The following is a 27,337-nucleotide window of genomic DNA, read 5'->3' as shown; positions in this document are numbered from 1 at the left end:
CAAGTTTTGTTTCGTTGTCTGTCTCCCCCTCTTAGACTGTGAGCCCGTTGTTGGGTAGGGACCATCTCTATTTGTTGCCGACTTGTACTTCCCAAGTGCTTAGTACAGTGCTCTGCACACAGGAAGTGCTCAATAAATACGATTGAATGAATGAATGTGGCATGCGGACTGGGCTCAACTTGGCTAACTTGTATCTACCCCAGGGCTTAATGTCCTAGTGTCTGGCACATAGTAAGCACTTAACAAATACCATAAAAATAACAACAACAAAAAATTCCTGAAAGGTATCATTTCTACTGGATATGGTTACTAAGCATCACTATGAGATTTTGGGCTAGGCTTCCTTAACTTTATTTAACTGGAGCTTCTTCATCTAAAAAATTTCAAACTCACTGAAAATGTGATGCCCAATTGAAACCAGTAGAATTACAGCTAAAAAACAACAGAGTTAAATATGTGTTTTTGTTTAAAAAAAAATCTGTATTTCTATTCACTTTAATGTTTTGCTCCATCCATACATTTAGAAAACAGTCTCAATGTACTTGTTTCCCCACCTTTATTTCTTCTTGGTGTGTCTTTATCCTCAAAAGCATGTTACCCTCTAGGTAATTTAATTTTCTTTGCTATATTTATTCATTCATTCAATTGTATTTATTGAGCGCTTACTGTGTGCAGAACACTGTACTAAGAGCTTGGGAAGTACAAGTTGGCAACATATAGAGACGGTCCCTACCCAGCAACGGGCTCACAGTCTAGAAGGGGGAGACAGACAACAAAACAAAGCATGTGGTCAGGTGTCAAGTCATCAGAATAAATAGAAGTAAAGCTAGATGCACATCATTGACAAAATAAATAGAACAGTAAATATGTACAAGTAGAATAAATACAGTAATAAATCTGTACCAACATATATACAGATGCTGTGGGGAGGGGAAGAAGGTAGGGTGGGGGGAGGGGGAGGGGGAGAGGAAAAAGGGGGCTCTGTCTGGGAAGGCCTCCTGGAGGAGGTGAGCTGTATGTAGCCTAGCATTGTGCTGAACTTTCCTGAATGATTGTAGGAGCAGGAGAAAATTATATTTTACATTTCTGAGATGAGCATTTTAAATCAGAAATAATATAACTAACATTATCCATTCATTTAGAGCAGTGGATTGGTATTAAAATACCTGGGTTGCTCAAGTGGCAAGCAAATTATAGCACAGTCTTTGAATTATGAACTGTTTTGCTTCTGGACTGAGAGACCCAGTGAGGTCAAAAGATGTTGTTCAACATATTTCTATAGTGAGGAATCATGAAGTGAATATTTCTCTGGCTCCAGAGAAGAAGTTATTTAGAAATAATTCTGATGATACCTTAGTACAGTGCATGGCATATAGTATAGTTAGTGCTTACAAATACGATAATAATTAATTATGTATGTAACCTGTATATATGTATATATGTTTGTACATATTTATTACTCTATTTTACTTGTACATATCTATCCTATTTATCTTATTTTGTTAGTATGTTTGGTTTTGTTCTCTGTCTCCCCCTTTTAGACTGTGAGCCCACTGTTGGGTAGGGACTGTCTCTATATGTTGCCAATTTGTACTTCCCAAGCACTTAGTACAGTGCTCTGCACATAGTAAGCGCTCAATAAATACGGTTGATGATGATGATGATGATGATGATGATTAATTATTATTGAAGTGGTCTCTAAGAACAGTTTTCTGGCTTCTTAATCAATCAGTCAGCGGTCTTGTGTTATGCCATCTGGTCTTTTCCGACCTATAGCGACACCACAGACCCATCACTCCCAGAATGCCCTGCTCTCCATCTGCAATCGTTCTGGTAGTGCATCCACAAAAGTTTCTTAGCAAAGATATGGAAATGGTTTACCATTGCCGCCTTCCACGCAGTAAACCTAAGTCTCTGCCTTCGACTCTCTCCCATGCTGCTGCTGCCCAGCATGGGTGAGCCTCGACTTGTAGCAGATTGCCTCCCATTCGCTAGCCACTGGCCAAGCTAGGAATGGAATGGGTATTTCTCTGCTTGACTCTCCCACCCATAGCTGAGACTGGTAGAATACTGGAAACTCTCCAGGTGCAACCCTGAGAGGGGATTAAGCATTTACTATGTAGCCAAAGCTGTAAAATACAATCGGGAGAGTACAATACAGTAAAGCTGGTAGACATCTTTCTTGCTCACAAACTAGAAAGACAGACATGAAATTAAATTATAGGTGAGTCATAAACAAAGTTGGGGTGTTCTTGTGGTTGGGGGGGAGAGAATCAAACCCATTGTTATGCTATTTTCCTTTACTATTTACTATGAAATGTATTGACACCTCTGTTCTTTCTCACTCTTTCTCAGCAGCATAAAACAGCACTCCTGGGATTTGTCCTTCCTTTCAGTGATTAATCTATAGACTGTTGATGTTAGTGTCTCATTAGAGAAAAAAGATGGTCCTTACCCTACCCAGCAAGCAATTTTAAAGTTCCCGAAAATATCGTGGCTCAGTGGGAAGAGCATAGGCTTTGGAGTCAGAGGTTATGGGTTCAAATCCCAGCTCCTCCAATTGTCAGCTGTGTGACTTTGGGCAAGTCAATTAACTTCTCTGTGCCTCAGTTACCTCATCTGTAAAATGGGGATTAAGACTGTGAGCCCCCTTTGGGACAACCTGATCAACTTGTCACTTCCCCAGCGCTTAGAACAGTGCTTTGCACATAATAAGCGCTTAATAAAAGCCATCATTATTGTTCTATGGCACGTGATTAATAAATTCACAGATGTTTACACTTTTTGTGAATGACTTGCTGAAAAGTCTTGCTCCTTGGGACATTGGCTCTGAACCTGTTAATGCATAAACGCAAGTCAAAGTTTACATAATGTTTAATGTAGTAAATGAGATCCCCCTCTTCTAGACTTTAAGCTCATTGTGGGCAGGGAATGTCAGTATTTATTGTTGTATTGTACTTTCCCAAGTGCTTAGTACAGTGCTCTGCACACAGTAAGTGCTCAATAAATATGATTGAATGAATACATGTACTCTAGGAACATCAGAAATGACACATTGACAGGTTAAATTGAGAATTTTTTTAAGTAGTGTGTATCAATTTATGTGGTAGACTAATCTAGGAATTCAGGAAGAAATATGCAAAAATGAAAAAAAAACCCAAAACAAAAGCCTGTATTTTGTATCATCCAGTTCAGAGTACTTTAAAAAATGAATGATTTCTGGACACATTGTAGGATAAAGTTATTCAAACACCTTTTTGAGTTACTTAGATAATTAGTTGTGGTACATTTTTGAAATTACCAAATTGTTTAGAAACAAATTTCAAGGGGTTGATTTAAACGGCAAGTGAAATTTGAAATATGATAGTATATTTTTAAACAAAATGATCATTCTCAATTGAGGCCAGATCTAGTTAAAATAGCCACTGACTTTTCTGGAAAAGGAGCCCGGGTGGATGGATTTGTGGTTAGCTACCCAAGGGGAAAAGAGGAAAGAGAAAAGGAAAAAAAAACCCAAGCTATTAGCTAATCTCTGACACTCAGGGCTTGTCTTCAAGTCCAGTTCATTAGCTTCGTTGGGGTGAAGGGAGTATTAGTTCTACTTGGATTAACCCATGTTATTTCCGTAAAATTGACCCAGCCTACAAGGTCACTGGTGCAGTCAATCCCACTTACACTGCACTGATGTTGCACTGGAATTCTTCTATCACTCCCATTTACATCCTCCTGACCTTGCTACTTGACATGCAGTTAGAACTGCAGGATTTTTTTTCCCTTTGTATGCATGCATTTCAGTTGTCTGTGTTACCTGTTTTCTAATAGTATTGAGGATGTGACTTTACTAGTATAGAACAAAGTCACTGGGTTTGTAATGAATATTCCAAAACTTTAGGGGAGGAATTCTGATCATATTTTCCCTACATTCATTCATTCATTCAATTGTATTTATTGAGCTCTTACTGTGTGCAGAGTACTGTACTAAGTGCTTGGGAAGTACAAGTTGGCAACATATAGATACGGTCCCTACCCAACAACGGGCTCACTGTCTAGAAGGGGGAGACAGACAACAAAACAAAACATGTGGTCAGGTGTCAAGTCATCAGAATAAATAGAAGTAAAGCTAGATGCACATCATTAACAAAATAAAATAAATAGAATTGTAAATATGTACAAGTAAAATAAATAGAGTAATAAATCTGTATAAACATACATACAGGTGCTGTGGGGAGGGGAAGGAGGTAGGGCGGAGGGGATGCGGAGGGGGAAAGGAAGAAGGGGGCTCAGTCTGGGAAGGCCTCCTGGAGGAGGTGAGCTCTCAGTCGGGCTTTGAAGGGAGGAAGAGAGCTAGCTTGGCGGATGTGTGGAGGGAGGGCATTCCATGCCAGGGGGAGGACGTGGGCCGGGGGTCGACAGTGGGACAGGCGAGAACGAGGCACAGTGAAGAGGTTAGGGGCAGAGGAGTGGAGGGTGCGGGCTGGGCTGTAGAAGGAAAGAAGGGAGGTGAGGTAGGAGGGGGTGAGGTGATGGAGAGCCTTGAAGCTGAGAGGGAGGAGTTTTTGCCTGATGCATAGGTTGACTGGTAGCAACTGGAGATTTTTGAGGAGGGGAGTAACATGCCCAGAGCGTTTCTGCACAAAGACGATCTGGGCAGCAGCATGAAGTATAGACTGAAGTGGGGAGAGACAGGAGGATGGGAGATCAGAGAGGAGGCTGATGCAGTAATCCAGTTGGGATACGATGAGAGATTCTATTATTTTCATATAAAGAATATGTGGAAGTTATGTGAAAGGCCTTTGCATGTGATTCTTCTGACTAATTCTAAATAACTTATTTGTGACTAGGCTGACACTGGGGTCAGAGCAATAGAGTTTATGGTGAGGTATTTGCCACTACCAACCAACTCTGGGTTTAAGCTTCCTGTTCCACCTGCTCTAGGCTGTAAGCTCATTGTGGACGGGGAATGTGTCTGTTAATTGTCATATTGTACTCTCCCAAGCACTTAGTAATAGCAATAATAATAATAATAATGATGAAGGTATTTGTTAAGCGTTTACTACGTGCCAAGCACTGTTCTAAGCACTGGGGTGGATATAATGTAATCAGCTTGTCCCACGTGGGGCTCACAGTCTTAATCCCCATTTTATAGATGAGGTAACTGAGGCACAGAGAAGTGAAATGGCTTGCCCAAAGTTACACTACTGATAAGTGGTGGAGTCAGGATTAGAACCCACAACCTCTGACTCCCAAGCCTGTGCTCTTTCCACTAAGCCATGCTACAGTGCTCTGCACACAGTAAGCATCCAATAAACTGATTATGAATGAACAAATGATGCACCAAGGAGGCTACAGTGTGACCTGAATCACTTTCCTCTGACATTGTCTCCCCCCTCCCTCAAGTTTTCACCTGTGGTTGTGGCTAGACGGACTAGTGCATATGGGAGAAGGAAGTAGAGGGTTCCAATTAAGAACAAGGTTAAAGAACCAATCAGTGGTATTTAAGTGCTTACTGTGTGCAGAGCACTGTTTCTAAACGGTTGGGAAAAGTACAGTACAACGAGAGATGGTTAGACTCATTCTATGATGGACCAAGATTAGAAAAATTAAAAGTGACCAATATCACTAGGAGTTATCAGTATCTACCAGTGTGCACATGGTAATACGAGCAAATCTTTAATCTGCCAAATTTAACAAAAGCTTTCTTAGCTAGATGTGAATGATTACAGATACCTCTGTTGGACTTATTATTTAAAGCTTGGATTTTCATTTTTCTGGTCAGAATTACAGTTTGATACAAACTAAATTATTCAGAATTTTCAGTTAACTCTTGTTTGTTAATGATGGAGCCCATTTATCCACAATAATGTTGCTAGGTTAAAGCTGTCTTCCCAGTATATAAAAGACTTTCTTAGGTCTCCGTTGTTGGCTGTACTTCCTGCCTTTGGCCTGTAATTCCTTCCCCCTTCGTATCTTACATACACTCATTCAAGCATTCTTCAAATCCTTATTAAAAGCACATCTCCTCCAAGAGGCCTTCCCTGACTAAGCCTTCATTTCCTCTTCTCCCACTCTCTTCAGCATCAGCTTTTTTTTAAAATGGTGTTTGTTAAGAGTTTACTGTGTGCCAGGTACTGTACTAACACTGGGGTAGATAATAATAATAATAATAATAATGATAATAGTATTTGTTAAGCACTTACTACATGCCAAGCACTGTTCTAAGTAGTGGGGAGGATACAATGATGATGATAGCATTTATTAAGTGCTTACTATGTGCAAAGCACTGTTCTAAGCGCTGGGGAGATTACAAGGTGATCAGGTTGTCCCACGGGAGGCTCACAGTCTTAATCCCCATTTTATAGATGAGGTAACTGAGGCCCAGAGAAGTTAAGTGACTTGCCCAAAGTCACACAGCTGACAATTGGCGGAGCCGGGATTTGAACCCATGACCTCTGATTCCAAAGCCCGTGCTCTTTCCAAAGAGCCACGCTGATACAATATCAGTATATCAATATCAATCGTATTGAGCGCTTACTGTGTGCAGAGCACTGTACTAAGCACTTGGGAAGTCCAAGTTGGCAACATATAGAGACAGTCCCTACCCAACAGTGGGCTCACAGTCTAGAAGGGGGAGACAGAGAACAAAACCAAACATACTAACAAAATAAAAGGGGCAGAGATGGGGGGACGGATTTGGGGGGGTCTCACTTAGGGGAGGGGGTAATCAGGTTGTCCCACTTGGGGTTCACAGTCTTAATCCCCATTTTACAGATGAGGGAACTGAGGCACAGAGTAATAATAATAATAATAATAATAATAATAAGAAGAAGAAGAATGACATTTGTTAAGCACTTACTATGTGCCAAACACTGTTCTAAGTGCTGGGGGGATACAAGGTAATCAGGTTGTCCCACAAGGGGCTAACAGTCTTAATCCCCATTTTAAAGATGAGGTAAATCACACAGCAGACAAGTGGCAGAGTTGGGATTAGAGCCCTTGACCTCTGACTCCTAAGCCCGTGCTCTTTCCACTGAGCCATGCTGCAGAGAAGTTGTAACTTGCCCAAAGTCACACAGCTGGCAAGTGGCAGAGCTGTGATTCGAACCCATTACCTCTGGCTTCCAAGCCCATGCTCTTTCCATTGAGCCACGCTGCTTCTCTAGATACAAGCTAGTTAGTTTGGACCAAGTCCATGTCCCACATGGGGCTCACAGTCTTCATCCCCATTTTACAGATAAGGTAAATGAAGCATGGAGAAGTCAAGTGATTTGCCCAAGGTCACAGAGCAGACAAGTGGCAGAGCAGGAATTAGAACCCAGGTCCTTCTGACTCCCAGACCAATGCTCTATCCACAGTCTTAATCTCCATTTTACAGATGCGGTAACTGAGGCACAGAGAAGTTAAGTGACTTGCCCAGAGTCACACAGCTAACAAGCGGTGGAGCCGGGATTAGAACCCATGATTTATGTAAATAGCCATAATTTATTTATATTAATGTCTGTCTAGACTGTAAGTTCCCTGTGGGCAGTGAACGTGTCTAGCAATTCTGTTATACGGTACTCTCCTAAGCACTTAACACAGTGCTTCATGCACAATAAGAGGTCCATAAATAGAACTGATTGATACTGTCAATTCTCACATAGGTCAGTGTGGGATACTGTTTATCAAAGATCAAACTTCACCATCTCTATATTGATTGCACTTAATCATATTATTATAGTGACTATCATTCTATTTGACAATATAATGGTTTTGGGTTTTCCAAACTAAATTTGTAGTTTTGAAGTAGTTTTATTATTAACTTTTAGTCCACTAATCTGACATTAGATAGGATTGCATACTATCAAGTTTGCCTGGTACAGTTCTTGTTATTAACACAATGAAAGTGATAAGGGTATTTGACTCTCAGATTTGGTGAACTCAAGTAGGTAGATTCTGACCTTCTCTCATTCAGGTTTATATTCGGTTCATACCCAATTTACAACCAATTCTTTGGAACAACTGAGATGGAGAAGGTTCTCTGTAGTTTGCCCACCAACTTACAAATTCATTGCATCATCATAAATCATATAAGCTCAGAAACGGATACAATTTTGGGTTGTTCATTTATGCACAGTTACTTTTGGAGACAGGATTCATTCATTCAATCATATTTATTGAGCACTTACTGTGTGCAGAGCACTGTACTAAGTGTTTGGGAAGTATAAATTGGCAACATATAGAGTCGGTCCCTACCCAAAAAGGAGCTCACAGTCTAGAAGGAGGAGACAGACAACAAAACAAAACAACTAGACAGGTGTCAATGTCATCAGAATAAATAGAATTATAGCTATATACACATCATCAATAAAAGAGTAATAAATATGTACAAATATATACAAGTGCCGTGGGGAGGGGAAGGGGGTAAGGTGGGGCAGGTGATGGGGAGGAGGAGGGAGGAGAGGAAAAAGGGGGGCTTTGTCTTTTGAGACCTTCTTGGAGGAGGTGAGCTCTCAGTAGGGCTTTGAAGGGAGGAAGAGAGCTAGCTTGGCGGATGTGTGGAGGGAGGGCATTCATTCATTCAATCGTATTTATTGAGCGCTTACTGTGTGCAGAGCACTGTACTAAGCGCTTGGGAAGTCCAAGTTGGCAACATATAGAGATGGTCCCTACCCAACAGCGCGCTCACAGTCTTGAAGGGGGAGACAGAGAACAAAACAAAACATATTAACAAAATAAAATAAATAGAATAAATATGTACAAGTAAAATAAATAGAGTAATAAATACGTACAAACATATATACATATATACAGGTGCTGTGGGGAGGGGAAGGAGGTAAGGTGGGGTGGATGGGGAGGGGAAGGAGGGGGAGGGAGGGGGCTCAGTATAGGTAGGCTTCCTGGAGGAGGTGAGCTCTCAGTAGGGCTTTGAAGGGAGGAAGAGAGCTAGCTTGGCGGATGTGTGGAGGGAGGGCATTCCAGGGCAAGGGGAGGATGTGGGCCGGGGTCGATGGCGGGACAGGTGAGAACGAGGCACAGTGGGAAGATTAGCAGCAGAGGAGTGGAGGGTGCAGGCTGGACTGGAGAAGGAGAGAAGGGAGGTGAGGTAGGAGGGGGTGAGGTGATGGACAGCCTTGAAGCCAAGGGTGAGGAGTTTTTGCCTGCTGCGTAGGTTGATTGGTAGCCACTGGAGATTTTTGAGGAGGGGAGTAACATGCCCAGAGCGTTTCTGGACAAAGATGATCCGGGCAGTGGCAGTGAAGTATGGGTTGAAGTGGGGAGAGACAGGAGTATCGGAGATCGGAGAGGAGGCTGATGCAGTAATCCAATTGGGGTAGGATGAGAGATTGAATGAGCAGGGTAGCGGTTTGGATGGAGAGGAAAGGGTGGATCTTGGCAATGTTGAGGAGGTGAGACCGGCAGGTTTTGGTGATGGATTGGATGTGAGGGTGAACGAGAGAACGGAGTCGAGGATGACACCAAGGTTGCGGGCTTGTGAGACAGGAAGGATGGTAGTGCCGTCAACAGTGACGGGAAAGTCAGGGAGAGGGTAGGGTTCGGAGGGAAGATAAGGAGTTCAGTGTTGGACATGTTGAGTTTTAGGTGGTGGGCAGACATCCAGATGGAGATGTCCTGAAAGCAGGAGAAGATATGCAAGAGGCAGGCAAGAGGTAGCATGTGGGCCAGGGGTCGATGATGGGACAGGCGAGAACGAGGCACAGTGAGGAGGTTAGTGGTGGCAGAGGAGTGGAGTGTGTAGGCTGGGCTACAGAAGGAGAGAAGGCTGATGAGGTAGGAGTGGGCGAGGTGATGGAGAGCCTTGAAGCCAAAGGATAGGAGAGATCTTGTCTGATTTCCGTTTTCCTCCATTTGCTGTACTGTTTGCTGTGCTCTCAAAAGTTAGAGAGTTCTTGTGAGCATCATAAATTGTGGAGCAGTAATCAGAGGCACAATATAAAAATGAATACGACAAATTACCACAGACTTAAACAAACACTGTTATTTTCAGTAAATGTTAAATGGCAATGGATATAATCTGAGAAGTCTATGTTTAATTGTTACATACTGCTGATTTTGAACAGCTCTGTGCCTTTCTGGCCTACTTGATTTCAAGAACCTGGGACTATCTGTAGCCTGGGATGTTCTGGAAGGGGGCAGCCTAAGCCTGAATGTGGTCTCTTTGTTATCTCCGTTCCACAGTCTTCTACCTTCTTGAGTTTGCAACACCATGTCCCCAACCTAATAGTAATAATAATGGAATAATTTTGCCACTTCTCAAGTACCTAATATGTCCCAAGTTCTGACTAAATGCTGGGGTAGATTCAAGATAATCAGGTTGGACACAGTCCCTATCCCTGACCCATATGGGAATCACAGTCTAAGGCGGGGGAGAGAGAATAGCATTTAATCACCATTTTACAAATCAATCACTTGGATTTATTGAGTACTTACTGTGTGAAGAGGAGAATACAGATAAACACATTCCCTGCCCACAGTGAGGTTGCAGTCTAGAGGAGGAGACAGAAATTAATATAAATTCATTACAGATATGTACAGAAGTGCTGTGGGACTGAGGAAGGGGTGAATAAATGGGGCAAATCCAAGTGCAAGAGTGACAGAATGTAGTGGGCGAAGAGGAAATGGAGGCTTAGGGAAGGCCCCTTGGAGGAGAGGTGCTTTTAATAAGGTTTTGAAAGTAAAGAGAGTGGTAGTCTGCTAGAAATGAAGAGGGAGGGTGTTCCAGGCCTGAGGCAGAATGTTGGTGAGAGGTTGACAGTGAGATAGACGAGATCGAGGTACAGTGATAGGTTGGCATTAGAGGAGCATAGTATGGGGGCTGTGTTGAAGTAGGAGAGTAGAGAGATGAGGTAAGAGGGGCAAGGGGTTTGAGTGCTTTAAAGCCAATCTTAAGGAGTTTCTGTTTGATGTTCATTCATTCATTCATTCAATCGTATTTATTGAGCGCTTACTGTATGCAGAGCACTGTACTAAGCGCTTGGGAAGTCCAAGTTGGCAACATATAGAGACGGTCCCTACCCAACAGTGGGCTCACAGTCTAGAAGGTGGAGACAGAGAACAAAACATATTAACAAAATAAAATAAGTAGAATAAATATGTACAAGTAAAATAAATAGAGTAATAAATATGTACAAACATATATACAGGTGCTGTAGGGAAGGGAAGGAGGTAAGGCGGGGTGGATGGGGAGGGAGGGAGGGGGAGAGGAAGGAGGGGGCTCAGTCTCGGAAGGCCTCCTGGAGGAGGTGAGCTCTCAATAGGGCCTTAAAGGGACAAAGAGAGCTAGCTTGGCAGATGTGGGGAGGGGGGGCATTCCAGGCCAGGGGGATGACTTGGGCCGGGGGTCGACGGTGGGACAGGCGAGAACGAGGCACGGTGAGGAGATTAGCGGCAGAGGAGCGGAGGGTGTGGGCTGGGCTGTAGAAGGAGAGAAGGGAGGTGAGGTAGGAGGGGGCGAGGTGATGGACAGCCTTGAAGCCGAGGGCGAGGAGTTTCTGCCTGATGCTTAGGTTGATTGGTAGCCACTGGAGATTTTTGAGGAGGGGAGTAACATGCCCAGAGCGTTTCTAGATAAAGACAGTCTGGGCAGCGGCATGAAGTATGGATTGAAGTGGGGAGAGACAGGAGGATGGGAGATGGGAGAGGAGGCTGATACAGTAATCCAGACAGGATAGGATGAGAGCTTGAATGAGCAGGGTAGTGGTTTGGATGGAGAGGAAAGGGCGGATCTTGGCAATGTTGCGGAGGTGAGACTGGCAGGTTTTGGTGACGGCTTGGATGTGAGGGGTGAACGAGAGAGCGGAGTCGAGGATGACACCAAAGTTGCGGGCTTGTGAGATGGGAAGGATGGTAGTGCCGTCAACAGTGATGGGAAAGTCAGGGAGAGGACAGGGTTTGGGAGGGAAGACAAGGAGTTCAGTCTTGGACATGTTGAGTTTTAGGTGGCGGGAAGACATCCAGATGAAGATGTCCTGAAGGCAGGAGGAGATGCAAGCCTGGAGGGAGGGAGAGAGAGCAGGAACAGAGATGTAGATTTGGGTTTCATCAGCGTAGAGATGATAGTTGAAGCCATGGGAGCGAATGAGGTCACCAAGGCAGTGAGTGTAAATCGAGAACAGAAGGGGACCAAGAACTGAACCTTGTGGAACCCCTACAGTAAGGGGATGGGAGGGGGAGGAGGAGCCTGCAAAAGAGACTGAGAATGAATGACCAGAGAGATAAGAGGAGAACGAGGAGAGGACGGAGTCTGTGAAGCCAAGGTTGGATAGCATGTTGAGGAGAAGGGGATGGTCCACAGTGTCGAAGGCAGCTGAGAGGTTGAGGAGGATTAGGATAGAGTATGAGCTGTTGGATTTGGTAAAGAGGAGGTCATTGGTGACCTTTGAGAGGGCAGATTCTGTGGAATGTAGGGGACGGAAGCCAGATTGGAGGGGGTCGAGGAGAGAGTTAGTGTTGAGGAATTCGAGGCAGCGCGTGTAGATGACTCGTTCAAGGAGTTTGGAAAGGAATGGTAAGGGGGAGTTGGGGCAATAACTAGAAGGTGAGGTGGGGCCAAGAGAGGGTTTTTTTAGGATCGGAGAGACATGGGCATGTTTGAAGGCAGAGGGGAAGGAACTAGTGGTGAGTGAGCGGTTGAAGATGGAAGTTAAGGAGGGGAGAAGGGATGGAGCGAGAGATTTCATGAGATGAGAGGGAATGGGGTCAGAAGCACAGGTGGCCAGAGTAGCACTTGAGAGGAGGGAGGAGAGCTCCTCTGAGGATACTGCTGGGAAGGATGGGAGAGTAGTGGAGAGCGTTGAGAGCCGGGGGGTTGGAGAAGGCGGGGGAGTGACTTTGGGGAGGTCAGACCTGATGGATTTAATTTTATTAATGAAGTAGGAGGCCAGATCGTTGGGGGTGAGGGAAGGAGGAGGGGGAGGAACCGTGAGCCTGAGAAGGGAGTTGAATGTACGGAAGAGCTAACGGGGATGATGGGCATGGGTGTCAATAAGGGAGGAGACGTAGTTTTGTCTTGCAGAGGAGAGGACTGAGTTAAGGCAGGAAAGGATAAACTTGAAGTGAATGAGGTTGGCATGGTGTTTAGACTTTCGCCAGCAGCGTTCGGCAGCTCGAGCATAAGAGCAGAGGAGGCGGACAGTGGCAGTGATCCAGGGCTGTGGGTTAGTGGTCTGAGAGCAGCGTCAGGAAAAGGGAGTGAGTGAGTCTAGCTGAGTAGAAAGGGTAGAGTTGAGAGCAGTAATCTGATCATCAAGATTGAGTAGAGAGGAAAGGGAGGCGAGGTGGGGTGTGAGGCACTCAGAAAGATGGATGGGGTCAAGAGAGTGGAGATCTCTGTGAATGAGTAATATGGATTTACAGGGGAAAGGAGGGTGAGTGAGGAGGCAGGTGAGAAGATTATGATCAGAAAGAGAGATGTGGAGGTAGACGGGCAATGACTGCAGGTTCTTGAGCAGTGGGGAAACATCCAAATTAGAAAACTGAGGCATAGGGAAGTTGTGACTTGCTTAAGGTCATACAACAGGCAAGTGAAGTAGCATCTCTGCTACTTCAGAGCAGGGTCTTGGAGTCAGGGGACCTGGGCTCTAATCCAGGCTCCATAACTTTCCTGCTGTGTGACCTTGGGAGGGTCTTTTAACTTTTCTGTGCTTCATTTTCCTCATTTGTAAAATAGGGATTAAATATCTGTTCTCCCTCCAACATTAATCATGAGCTCCATTTCGGACAAGAATCATGTCCAACTTGATTACCTTGTATCTGCCCCAGTTTTTAGTACAGGCTTGGCACCCACCACAAATACTACCATTAATTAAGTGGTGGATCTGTGATTAGAACTTGGGTCCCTTAATGTCCGGGCCCATGGTCTTTCCACTTGGTTGAACTTCTTCTCCAACTAGGACATTCTCCCCTTTACTCTTTGCCAAACTGTACCTATTTTCTCTTTAAAAGAAATGAGAAACAAGAAAGAAAAAAAAACGCACTAAAACTGACAGTAGATTAGAAATGTAAAATGTCTGGAGATATTTTTTAAAAATAAAAAACAAGCACCAAACCTAGAAATACAGGCAGTCTGAGCTCTAAATTTATTTTATGGCTTCACTCTATTGTTATCAAAAATAGAAAATCATGGCTGCTATACAATTCAAAAGTATAAATGTCATAGTTTCATATAATATAGAGTTAAAATCTGTATGAATGTGCTGTGATCTTTGTTTCCCTTAGTGGCTAACTCTGGGTTGTAGCAGTGCAGCACTGGGCTCTCTCTATAGGAGTGCAGGTACTGCTCTAGTACCTGAAACAGGCACAAGCATTGACTGAAATGTACTCTATGGTGTCACCATGGCAATAATAATAATAATGATGGCATTTGTTAAGCACTTACTATGTGCAAAGTACTGTTCTAAGCACTGGGGAGGATACAAGTTGATCAGGTTGTCCCATGTGAGGCTCAGTCTTCATCCCCATTTTATAGATGAGGTAACTGAGGCACAGAGAAGTTAAGTGACTTGCCCAAAGTCACACAGCTGATAATTGGCAGAGCCAGAATTTGAACCCATAACCTCTGACTCCCAAGCCCGTGCTCTTTCCATTGAGCCACGCTGCTTCTCTACTCTATGGTGTCCCCATGGCAATAATAATAATGATAATGATGGCATTTGTTAAGCACTTACTATGTGCAAAGCACTGTTCTAAGCTCTGGGGAAGATACAAGGTGATCAGGTTGTCCCACATGAGGCTCAGGGTCTTCATCCCCATTTTACAGATTAGGTAACTGAGGCACAGAGAAGTTAAGTGACTTGCCCAAAGTCACACAGCTGACATTTGGCAGAGCTGGGATTTGAACCCATGACCTCTGACTCCCAAGCCTGGGCTCTTTCCATTGAGCCACGCTGCTTCTCTAAGCAGATAGTAAGTGGTAGGAAAGGGTTAGAGCATCTTCCTAAGTGCTGACTTTCTTGGGGGTAAATTAAAACACTGGGAGACTTGGCTCCTTCTCAATAGCAGGAAAATTTAAAGGAAATAGTTGCAAGTGGGACAAAATTGCAAAGTGAACAGTGACATGCAATCAATTTTACTTTGATTCATGCAGTTGCTGATTTCTCCAGTCTTCTTTAGCAATAAAAATGTTGAGGGATTTCAATAGCTGTAGGCATTTGGGGAACAGTTAAATCCCCTCTTGCCGTGTGGTGCCTAAAAGGTACTTGATAAGCTCATTATAGGATTCTGAATATGATGAGCAGCATTGGCCCGGGAGTCAGAGGACCTGGGTTCTATTCCCGGCTCCTCCACATGCCTGCTTTATGACTTTGGACAAGTGCCTTCACTTCTCTGTGCCTCAGTTCCCTCATCTGAAAACTGGGGATTCATTACCTGTTCTCCCTCTACTTAGACTGTGGCCCTCAAGTTGGACAGGGACCATGCCTGACCAGATTATCTAGTATCCTCTCCAGTGCTTAGAACAGTGCTTGATGCCTAACAAATGCTTAACCAATACCACAATTATTTCATTACTATTTCTTATTATGTTTATAGGTAATTTTTTGCATTCTAAAATTGTAGCTTATGAAGGAAAGGGTTACCTGAAAACTGGAAACACACCCCGTACGTCATTTGATATTTTTATGTATGTTGTGTTTAGCAAACTGAAATTGAGCAATAAAGAATAAAAGATTGGTATAAAGCGTTTACAAAAGTTAAGAAAAAAATGTCCAACCTTTTGCATCCTCTTTTACTGCCAGGTGAATAAAATGAAAAAAAAAGAACAAATGCCTCTGATGATAATAATAATAATGATAGCATTTGTTATGCGCTTACAATGAACAGAGCACTGTTCCAAGTGCTGAAGTGTTTCTTTCCTTGTAAGTACTAATAGTATGTATTGAGTATGTACTGTAGTGATGTACAGTATACTAAACTCTTGGGCATGGTGATTGAGTCTCTCGTCCAATGATACATGACCTCTGGTCCTGAGACTTTAGGACTGAACATGCTTGGAGCAATTGATAATAGTGCTAGTGGTTTGTTCAGGGCCATTTGCACATTGTTGTCCTTGCCAGCCATATTCCTGAAGGAGCAGGGAGTGCATTCACAAGTAGACAGGTAGGGATAAGGGGCATTGGGAAGTGCATTTGATTGTATAAGCCAGTTACAGGCCTAATGAGGACTAAAGCTCAGGTCTCCTGATTCCCGCAATGCATTACTCTTTCCAAAGGATTAACAGCAGGGCTATGATTCTCTGGTGATACAGTAGAATGAAGAGACATATTCCCTGCCTGAAAGGAGCACCTACACTTACTATTGTATTGCATTGTTTGTCTCTCGCCCACGTCCTGCCTCCTGAAAAATCTGTATTAAGGGAAAGCTCACAATATAGGACTGTGGCTTGACAGACACCACGCAAATAAGCACAGCCATTTCTTCTCATAGCACCTTACCTTCTAGGTGAACAGCGTTGCCAGCATTTGATCTAGTCACAGATACTGGGATTGCTTTGGAGATTCTCTGGTCTTCTGCAGGGAGGGTCAGATGTGGTTATGGACTGGGAATGTGTTTACTAACTTTGTTATATTGTATTCCCTCTATTTGCATGTCCCACCATCACCTCAAACCTAACACATCTAAAACAGAACTCCTAATCTTCCCACCCAAGCCCTTCCTTCCCCTGACGTTCCCATCACTGTAGATGGTATCCTGCCTTAATTACTGTATCAGCCTCCTTGCTGACCTCCCTGTCTCCTGTTTCTCCCCACTCCAGTCCAGACTTAACTCTGTTGCCTGGATCATTTTTCTACAGAAATGTTCAGGCCATGTTTCCCCACTCCTCAAGGATCTCCAGTGGTCACCCATCCACCTCTTCATCAGACAGAAGCTCCTTCCCATTGACTTTAAAGCAATCAGTCACCTTGCCCCCTCTTACCTCATCTTGCTACTCTTCTACTATGACCCAGCCTGCATAATTCTCTCCTCTAATGCTAACCTTCTCACTGTAGCTCTATCTCTTTTATCTTGCCACCAACCTCTCGCCCACATCCTGCCTCTGGCCTGGAACACTCTCCCTTGTCATATCCAACAAACAGTTACTCTCCGCACCTTCAAAGCCTTATCTTCTCCAAGAGGCCTTCCCTGATTAAGCCCTCTTTTCCTTTTCTCCCACTCCCTTCTGCCTTGCCCTGACCTGATCCCTTTATTTACCGCCCCAGCCCCATGACACTTATGTAATATCTGCTATTTTATTTATATTAATGTCTGTCTCCCCCTCTAGACTGTAAGTTCACTGGGCACAGGGAATGCATCCATTATATAGTTATATTTTTCAGAGTGCAGAGCACTGTAGTAAATGCTTGGCAGAATATAATGCAAAAGAGTTGGTAGACACATTCCCTTCCTACAGCGGGCTTACAGTGGAGAGGGCAGATTCAGAAAGGTGAGGGTTAAAGAGAAAGATGTCTCTGAAGAGTTCTTTCTAGGATGACTTTGAAGGTGGCCAAGGATGGGACATGATTTGAAGGGAGAGCTCTGTCCAGTCAGGGGGAAAGATGTGAAAAATGGGCTGGCGATTGAAGAGTTGAGAATAAGGTGGAATTATGAAGTTTGGGAGGAGTAAGTGTGTGTCCTGAACTCAACAGGAGAAGGGTTAGGGTTAGAGTTAGGGCAAGACAAGTTAGGGGGAAGATAAGTTAAAGGAAGACACACTTAAGGCAAAGGTCTAAGAGGTTTTGTAGTGTGCAAGAAGAAATAGATAGCCATTGGAGGTTTCTGAGGGCTGTTATGTGTTTCAAAGAATAGTAAGATCTGAGCAGCTCTTTTAAGGAAACGCTAGAGATGGAAGAGCATTCCGTAATTATGGTATTTATTGGAAAGAGCAGAGGCTTGGGAATCAGAGGTTGTGGATTCTAATCCTGCCTCTGCCACTTGTCTGCTGTGTGACCTTGGGAAAGTCACTTAACTTCTCTGTGCCTCAGTTACCTCATCTGTAAAATGGGAATGAAGCCTGTGAGCCCCACATGCGGCAACCTGATTACCTTGTATCTACCCCAGTGCTTAGAACAGTGCTTGGCACATAGTGAGTACTTAACAAATACCAACATTATTATTATTTATTAAGTATTTACTATGTGCTAGGCACTGTACTAAGTGCTGGGGTGGATACAAGTAAATTTTTTAAATTAGGTACCTGCAAAATAGCTAACTTCTAAGTACAAATAAATGACCTGTTCCAGGTTCCCATGTCTCTTGATGTCTTTGCCCGTCTTAAAAATCCAATTATGAAGCAAAACTCCCACAACCCAAGCCTTCAGTTCTGATTATATATGCATGCAACTGATTGCTCTGAAAAATATTCCATCAGCCATCTCCTGACACTTTTAAAATGAAATGCAGCATAATGATAATAATAATTGTGGTATTAGGTAAGTGTTTACTGTGTGTACTAAGCACTGGTGTAGATACAATGTAGTCAGGTCAGTCCCTGTCCCATATGGGGCTCACTCTCTAAAGAGGAGGGTGAACAGACTTTTAATCAATTTTCCAGAAGAAGGAACTGAAGTCCAGGTAAATCAAATGACTTATTCAAGTCACACAGCAGGCAAGTGGCAGAGCTGGGATAAGAACCCAGATCTCCTGACTCCTAGTCCTGTGTTCTTTCCACTTGGCCACGCTGCTCCTTGGGTGCCGCTTTGTAGATGTCACAGCACAATATAAAAAGGGCTAATTATCGCTTCAATCAATCATATTCATCGAGTGCTTACTGTGTGCAGAGCACTACACTAAAAACTTTGGAGAGTACAGTATAACAGAGTTGCTTGAGCATAATCCCATTCTGCCAGGTAGCATGGTATGCAAAAATATCATTTTGTCTCATATTTAGGCTGACCATAAGTCCAGATTTAGCTGGGACAGTTCTGGATATTTATAGTCTCTCCCATGAAATTTTGGAAAATTACATAAGTAGTCTAGAAATGGCATTGTCCTGGCAAAACTGATTAGCCTCCCTTGCACGCATATCCAGCTGCTCCTGTTCAACTAAAATGCTGGAATTTCCATATCCAATTTGGAGCATGCTCAATATATGCTCCATTTAGGTCTCACAGAACTCTGAGTCACAATTGAATGTCTCAGAATATTCAAGGACCCTAAAGCCACGTTGCCTCCTCCACCTGCCATATTCTCTTGGTTGTTTAACTGGGTGGAGAAGGCACACAATCTAGAGAGATTATCCTCATGTCTCAAGGACATCAGATAAGATAAAGAAGGCACCTATCAGGCAAATAAGCCTGATAAGCCAAACTGCGCATTCTGGTTAGTTATCCTTTAATATGTCGCCTTATTTTTGATTCACAGAAAAAGAGCTATGTGTGACCATCATCATCATCATCATCATCAATCGTATTTATTGAGCGCTTACTGTGTGCAGAGCACTGTACTAAGCGCTTGGGAAGTACAAATTGGCAACATATAGAGACAGTCCCTACCCAACAGTGGGCTTACAGTCTAAAAGGGCAAGACCAACATTCCACTTCACACACTGCATATAAATATCGTTTATGCAGCACTATTGCATTTATCACTTGCAAGCCATGACCTTTTAAATCTGCCTTTTGTTCTCCTGATCTTCCTGATGTCTCTCTTCAAGGACATCAAACTCTTTCCTGTTAGATGTGTGCTAAATTGGCCTGCCTGCTTTAGTCTCCCAAACCTACTGCTAGCCCACAACATTTTATGCCATGCTTCACTACATCTTTAAAACATTTATTGTGCCCTTCCTATTAATGATGTGGCTCCTAGATTATTGTATCCTATTTTGCCCATATAACCCTCCCAAAGAAGTTGGGTAGTAATCCAAACATTGCTCTGACTTTATCGCCTCAAATTCATTATCTACTTCAATTCAGCCCTCTCCACTCCCCTACAACCATACCGCTTCTCCCTAATTCACTCCCATATCCACTGCACCCATCAGCTATTCCAGACATTTAGGCCCCTCCTCAAACCTCTTGCTCCCCCCACCCCCCATAGCCATCTCTTTCCCCTAATGACCTGACCACATACTTAATCAACAAAATTGAAACCACCAGGCACGATCTCCCTAAAATCTTCCCTGCTCTCTCTAATCTCCCCCTCCTCCTCCACCCTCTTTGACTCTCCCTATATTCTCTACAGTAATTCAAGATGAGATCCCTTGTCTCCTCTCTAAATCTACCACATCCACCTGTGCTTCTGACCCCATCCCTTCATACCTTTTTAAAACATTCACCCTCTCCCTTCTTCCCTCCCTTCAACAGTTCACTTTCCAAAGGCTTCTTCCCCACTGCTTTAAAACCTATCCCTTATCCTGAAAATAAACCTTCCCTTGACCCACCCGTTCCCTCCATCTCTCACCTACCATTTCTCTCCAAACTTCTTGAGAGACTAGTTTGCATTCACCATCTCCACTTCCTCTCTTCCAATTCTCTCCTAGATCCCCTCCAATCTGGCTTCCACCCCATTCACTCCACAGAAGCAGTCCTCTCTAAGGTAACAAATGACCACCTTCTCGCCAGATCTGACAGCCTCTACTCTATCCTATTCCTCCTAGACCCCTTAGATGTCCTTAATACTGTACAGTTCCACCTTCTCTTTGAAACTTTATCCAACCTTGGCTGCACTGGCTCTGTCGTCTCTTGGTTTTCCTTCTACCTCTCTGTCTGCTGCATCTCAATTTCTTTTGCTGGCTCCTGCTCTGCCCCCACCCTCTGACAGTCCCTCAAGGCTCAGTTGTAGATCCCCTTCTATTCTCTATCTACACCCACTCCCTTGGAGAGCTCATTCACTACCATGGCTTCCACTACCATCTATATCCAGATGATTATCACTTCATCGCTCCCAATGGGTCTGCCCCAGGGCCCTCCCTCGGCTGACAGCGTTAGACCGGCAGACCCCAAGGGGCAAGGACCGAGCCTGATTCCCAGTCAGGAGTGCTCTCCCAGTGTTCAGTACTGTGCCCTGCCCACAGAAAACACTACATCGATGCTCTCTCCACCCTGGCACTCTTGCACTGGCTTTTGGATAACGGGCCCGAAAGAGGCCTGTAGCAGGGCCCTCCCCCACCCTCCAGCCCAGGGACCCCACCCCAGCCTTGCAGCCCCCATGTCCAGCCTTCTGCCAGGTCCCCCCGAACCATGGAGACACCCCCTGCTCCCAAGCACACAGATGCTTCTCACCGTGGCCGGGGTGGGTTCTGGATTCTGTGCTAAACTCAGAAACATCAATATGCGCAGGTTTGGACCAACCAATTAATTCTGACTCGAGCCTAATAGCCGCAGAGCTGCCTCTTTGGCTCTCTCAGAGGGGCAGGGGGCAGAGATAGGGGGCTCTGTTGCCATGGGCACCATTGTTAAAGGACGAGCTTGGTGAGGTGGGGTCAGAGCTTGTCGTGAATGGATGGGACATCACCTGAACGAGGGCCCTGAAATGTGGCCAAAGAGCCTGGACTCTTTGCAGCTCCCCCACTGGGGTTATGTGTGTCTTTGGGTAAGTCACTTCATTTCTCTAGGCCTCAGCTCCCTCATCTGTAAAATAGGGATTAAGACTGTGAACCGCTTGTGGCCCCCTTTTTCCTCTCCTCCTCCCCATCCCCCTGCCCTGCCTCCTTCCCCTCCCCACAACACCTGTATATATGTTTGTACAGATTAATTACTCTATTTTACACGTACATATTTACTGCTCTATTTATTTTTCTTAATGATGTGCATCTAGCTTTAATTCCATTTCTTCTGACGACTTGACACCTGTCCACATGTTTTGTTTTGTTGTCTGTCTCCCCCTTCTAAACTGTGAGCCTGTTGTTGGGTAGGGACTGTCTCTATATGTTGCCAACTTGTACTTCCCAAGCGCTTAGTACAGTGCTCTGCACACAGTAAGTGCTCAATAAATGCAATTGACTGATTGACTGATGATTCCCAAATGTACATTCCGAGCCTAACTTCTCTCCTTCCCTTCAATCTCGCATTTCCTCCTGCTTCAGGACATCTCCACCTGGATGACTCTCTGATACCTCAGACTACCATGTCCAAAACTGAACTCCTTATATTCCCCACCAAACCCTGACTTCTCCTGTCTTTCCCATCAACATAGATAACACCACTATCCTCCCTATCTCACAAGCCTATAATCTTGGTGTTGTCCTTGACTCATCTTTCTCATTCCACCCACATATTCAGTGTCACCAAATCCTGTCAGTTCTACCTTCATCATTGCTAGAATTTGCCCTTTCCTTTCCATCCAAACTGCTACCACACTGATCCGAGCATTTATCTTACCCCACTTTGACGATTTGCCACTGTCTCCTTGTTGACCTCCTGGCCCCCTGTCTTGCCCTAATCTAGCCCATAATTCACTCTGCTTCATGAATCATTTTTAACAAAAAAGTTCAAACCATGTTTCCCCACTCCTCAAGAACCTCTAATGGCTGCCCATTTCCCTCCACATTAAACAGAAACTCCTTACCCTTGGTTTTAAGGCATTCAATCAGCTCTGCCCATCCTACCTCACTTCACTGATCTACTGCAGCCCAGTGCTTAGAACAGTGCTTGGCACATAGGAAGTGCTTAACAAATACCATTATTACTATTATTACAGCCCAGCCTGCATACTCCAGTCCACTCCTCTAGCTCAGTCATTCATTCAATTGTATTTATTGAGTGCTTACTGTACTAAGTGCTTGGGAGAGTACAATATAACAAACATGTTCCTGCCCACAACGAGATCACAGTCTAGAGCCCCAGTTTACTCACTCTGCCTTGCTCTTGTCTACCTTGCCACTGAACTCAATCTAAAGTATATATGAAATGTATATGAAAGTTTAGATGCAGTTAAAAATGAAAATGCAGGAGCAATAGTAGTATTTACTTAGGCTCCACTTGATGCCATGCAGTGGACCAAGCACTTAAGTATAAAAAAAAATGTCAGGTTCCCTTTCCACAAGGAGCTTCCTTACATTCTAGTGGGGAAGACAAGGATAAAAGTATTTATGATTAGAGTGGCCAACATAAATGATTGAATAAACATACACACATGGGAAGCAGCATGGCCTAGTGGAAAGACCCCAGGCCTGGGATTAAGAGGACCTGGGTTCTAATTCCAGCTCTGCCACTTGCCTGCTTTGTGGCTTTGGACAAGTCACTTAACTTCTCAGTGCCTCAGTTTCCTCAACTGTAACATGGGCATTCCCTGCTTAAACTGTGAATCCATGAGTTACAGGGACTGTCTGACTTAATTGATTTGTATATACCCCAGTGCTTAGAATAGTCCTTGACACATAGTAAGTGCTTAAAAAAATGAATGCTGAGGTTGGATATAAATAATTCTCAAGTACTATAATTGGCTAATGGGTTTGTATGGCTTAGGATGCTGGGAACTGGGGAAGGCTAATTGGGCAAGGTGGGACTTTAGGGCTGTCTTTGAAAATGAAGAGAGCTGTCGTCTGTTAGATTTGGAGCAGGCAGGTATTTCAAACCCTGGGGACAGAGTATGCATGCCCTGTTTATCCATCATGGCTTAGTGGATAGAGCACGGGCCTGGGAGTTAGAAGGTCATGGGTTCTAATCCTGCCTCTTCCACTTGTCTGCTTTGTGACTTTGGGCTAGGCATTTTTCTTCTCTGGGCCTCAGTTACCTCATCTGCAAAATGGGGATTAAGATTGTGAGTCCCATGTGGGACAGGGACTGTGTCCAACCTGATTAACTTGAATCTACCCCATTGCTTAGAACTGTGCTTAGCATATAGTATGTGCTTGGACAGGGAATGTCACTGTTTATTGTTGTATTGTACTTAGTACAGTGCTGTATAGTAAGCACAGTAAGTGCTCAATAAATGCAAATGCATGAATGAGTGAATAGAAAATATCTTTAGTCAGAAGGAACTAGGATTCAAATTATTTTTGATAATAGTTTCAGTCATGCTTTCAGTTACAAACTGCAGCCTTCCTGGGAAGGATGAGCACGTCCCTAAATGTCAGCTCTAGGGCCAGGGAATGTGTTTGCTAATTCTGCTGTGCTGTGCTCTCTCAAGCTATTAGTACAGTGTTCTGCACATAGTAAGAAATTAATAAATACCATTGATAGATAGATTGATCTGTATAGGAGGGAGACATGGTAGCTTTCACCCATGGGAAGGACCTTCTCAGTCCATCGAGTTCCCAGCTTGCTCCCAGGCAGCTTTCTGACTTGTTCCAAAACTGTGTCTCCACTCCAGTTTCTGTGACATTCTGTGAATCTCTGGTCACTGGATAATTGTTGGTTATGGAATCCCGAGCGATGTTGGGCATTTGTTTTTATTAATGTTTTCTTTGTCTGAACACAGTGCTCAATAAAGCAGTGAAATATTAGAAATTCTATTAAGCATCAGCAGAAAATGCACATTAAAAGCCTTAACAAGTGAGCAAATTCAGAAGAATTTAGAAAGTAAGTTCTGTATGCTGAAAGGAAGGTTGATAAAGCTGCAACTCCCCAAGGGGATCTGAAGATCAAGAAACCATAGAACCTGCCTCTTCTGGGGCCTGTGAATGACTTTGGAACCTATTAAAGCAATAAAACATGATATATTGAACAACCAATATTTTTGATCCTTAAAGAGAAGAACAGATGATGAAATCAGTATAGATTTCCTTGTGGAATTATTATATGAGTGACATTTAAATCATTAGATAGTGAATAGAAAGATAGTCCTGAGTTTGAATTGGCAACAATGTATTTGAGAATTCCTTCTACAAGTTGTGATAAAAAGACCTAGCCATTACTTTATGATATTAAATGCTTTCTTGCAAATCTTCTAGGTCTGGTCCTATTTAGCAAGTGAAAACAATTCTGGCCACAGACCAGAAATTTGAGCCTGTTGAGGTTTCAGATGATAGGAGACGATTCAAACACCTTATGACTTGATCCAGGCTCACAAGAACATCATCAAATGGAAATATTGGCATTTTTCCCAGCCAGCTCTTTGATCTTTCTGTATCTGAGATTTTTTTTAGTTATAAACTTCAGAATGTTTTCAGAAAAAAAGGAATATAAGAAAAATTTAACTGCAAGCTTTAAAGCAATTTTATCATTTAATCTGTTTCTAGTTGCACCATTCATAAGGGATTATTTTCAAATCCAAATTTCTGTTTCCCCAATTTGAAACTGTCAGAATATTTTGATTGAAAATTTAGATTTCATTACATTATTGACTTTTTTTGTTTGTTTTAAAGGAAAGCTTTATATAGCTTATAGCCTATACTTAGGCTATAATTTTAATTATACAATATTAATTATATTTGGTTTTTCACATTTTAGAACAAGAGTAGGGAATTAAGGTACTTTCTTCCAAAACACATGCTCACACATACAGCAGACAAGTGTTGGAGCTGGGATTAGAATTTAGATCATCTTACTTTCAGCCCAATGTCTTTTCCACTAGTTCACATGGCTCCTTATCACCCTGGAAGGTAAGGTCTGGCCCCTACATTGAGGATGTGATTTATTTTTTCCACCTATCACTAATAAAGTGTTTTGGTAGGATAGGAGTTGAAACTAATGACTGATATACAAATAGATGATTAGCCAGCATTTTCTGGAGATTTTTAATGTTATCCTCCATTACTGTTATCACAGAAAATTGAGATTGCTTATACAGTAAAGAAAGTGAAAGGCCAAAGAAAATTCCAGTAGAATTGAACAAGCAATAATGAGCAGGGAAAACATTCAATATGCTTTGAGTTTGGAGAGTTTCTGAAAAACTAATGTTAAGTCTTACTGAGTATTTATTCCATACTAGATGATTTCAAACCTTCAGCAAATGGTTACTGATAAATTAATAGGTCCTTTATGCATTCGTATTTCTATCTTAAATTGAAAATAACTGCTAGCATGTGACAAGCCCAGTGCAATCCAAAAAGCTACGGAAATAATTTGTTTTTTCTTGATAAGGGTTTTTAGTTTTATATCCTTTATATCCTAGGTTTAGGTCTTGCCCTTGAGAGCCCTCTTAGAGTTGGCTGCTGGGATTATCTTTTCCTTCTGTTTCTCAGGTGCATGTTATTGCCTTTGTCTCTTTCTTCAAGAATTTGATGGAGAGAGGAGGGCATGGTAGACTGTTTCTACACTTGAACACTAATCCTAGATTCTGCTGGATGTATCAAAATAATTCTTGAGTATACATTTTATATCATTTTTGTGTAATCTTGGGGGACATTATTTTGTAGCATTTTTTTTTTTTTGTTTTTGAGAAGAGGGAAATTCCCTGAAGACAGACAGCCTGATAGCTCTTAAGTAAACATGAATCAGCATCGTATCATTGAGTGATTTGCTGATTCATTCATTCATTCAATCGTATTTATTGAGCGCTTACTGTGTGCAGAGCACTGTACTAAGTGCTTGGGAAGTACAAGTTGGCAACATATGGAGACGGTCCCTACCCAACAGCGGGCTCACAGTCTAGGAGGGAGAGACAGACAACAAAACAAAACATATTAACAAACTAAAATAAATAGAATAAATATGTACAAATAAAATAAATAAATAGAGTAATAAATAAGTGCAAACATATACAGGTGCTGTGGGGAGGGGAAGGAGGTAAGGCGGGGATGGGGAGGGGGAGGAGGGGAAGAGGAAAGAGGGGGCTCAGTCTGGGAAGGCTGATGTTGTAGGAAACAATTTTTTTAATTAAATCACACAGATAATCAGTATTCCTTCTGTAGACTATTTAGTACTATTCTTGGGGATTTTTTGTGGAAGATCATAGATTTTGGTTTAATAATTACCTTGTTTTAAATTTTTCAGTTGGTGAAATAATTTGAAGGATAAAAAATGCAAACATAGTTAAAGTAACATACATTATGTTCCTTTTTGTTTTTGTTTTTAAATTCTTAAAATCAGAAATATTCTATTTAAACTGGCTAAGAAGTATTCCATTTAAATCTACTAAAGAAAGAAGTGTCTTTCTAAATAAAGAATATGGAGAGCGTTTTTCATGCTTTAGTGTGGTTTAAGTGCTTTTTTGGTTTATAAGCTGCTACAGAATGCATCATCCTCCTTAACTTTTCAAAATATTCTAGGATTACTCCATAAAAATGTCAAACAGAAATGATGGTGGTATTTTGGGTTGGCACGGCTGACCTTAAAATAAGTGGACTTGAAAAGGCTAGATGTGAAAAATTTCTCATGTGACTCATCAAATATATGCAACCATATTCTCAATTCTTTCTTTTATTTCAGCTTCAAAAGTGTTCATTTCTATTTAGAATTTCAGTTGAATATTGGTTTCAAGTAGTAGGTAATAATTTGGAGTTTTTTTTCTAAAATGGTATTTGTTAATCTCCAGGCAATGTACT

General features: G+C 42.8%; 1 protein-coding gene and 1 non-coding gene across 46 annotated transcripts in view; one reads left to right on the top strand and one right to left on the bottom strand.

Annotated features, from left to right (window-relative positions):
• The window catches only part of RIMS2 (regulating synaptic membrane exocytosis 2), a 748,658-nt gene that overhangs the window by 308,078 nt on the left and 413,243 nt on the right, over positions 1 to 27,337 (top strand). The gene's annotated exons all lie outside the window — the stretch shown is intronic.
• On the bottom strand, positions 1,966 to 2,103 carry LOC119927649. The gene has a single exon (XR_005450631.1). It is a non-coding gene; the product is annotated as a small nucleolar RNA SNORA7 (small nucleolar RNA).

Source organism: Tachyglossus aculeatus, chromosome 4 (genome assembly GCF_015852505.1).
Source record: "Tachyglossus aculeatus isolate mTacAcu1 chromosome 4, mTacAcu1.pri, whole genome shotgun sequence".
Lineage (NCBI taxonomy): Eukaryota > Metazoa > Chordata > Mammalia > Monotremata > Tachyglossidae > Tachyglossus > Tachyglossus aculeatus.
The sequence above is the reverse complement of the archived record's forward strand: the minus strand, read 5'-3'. Positions and strand labels throughout refer to the sequence as shown.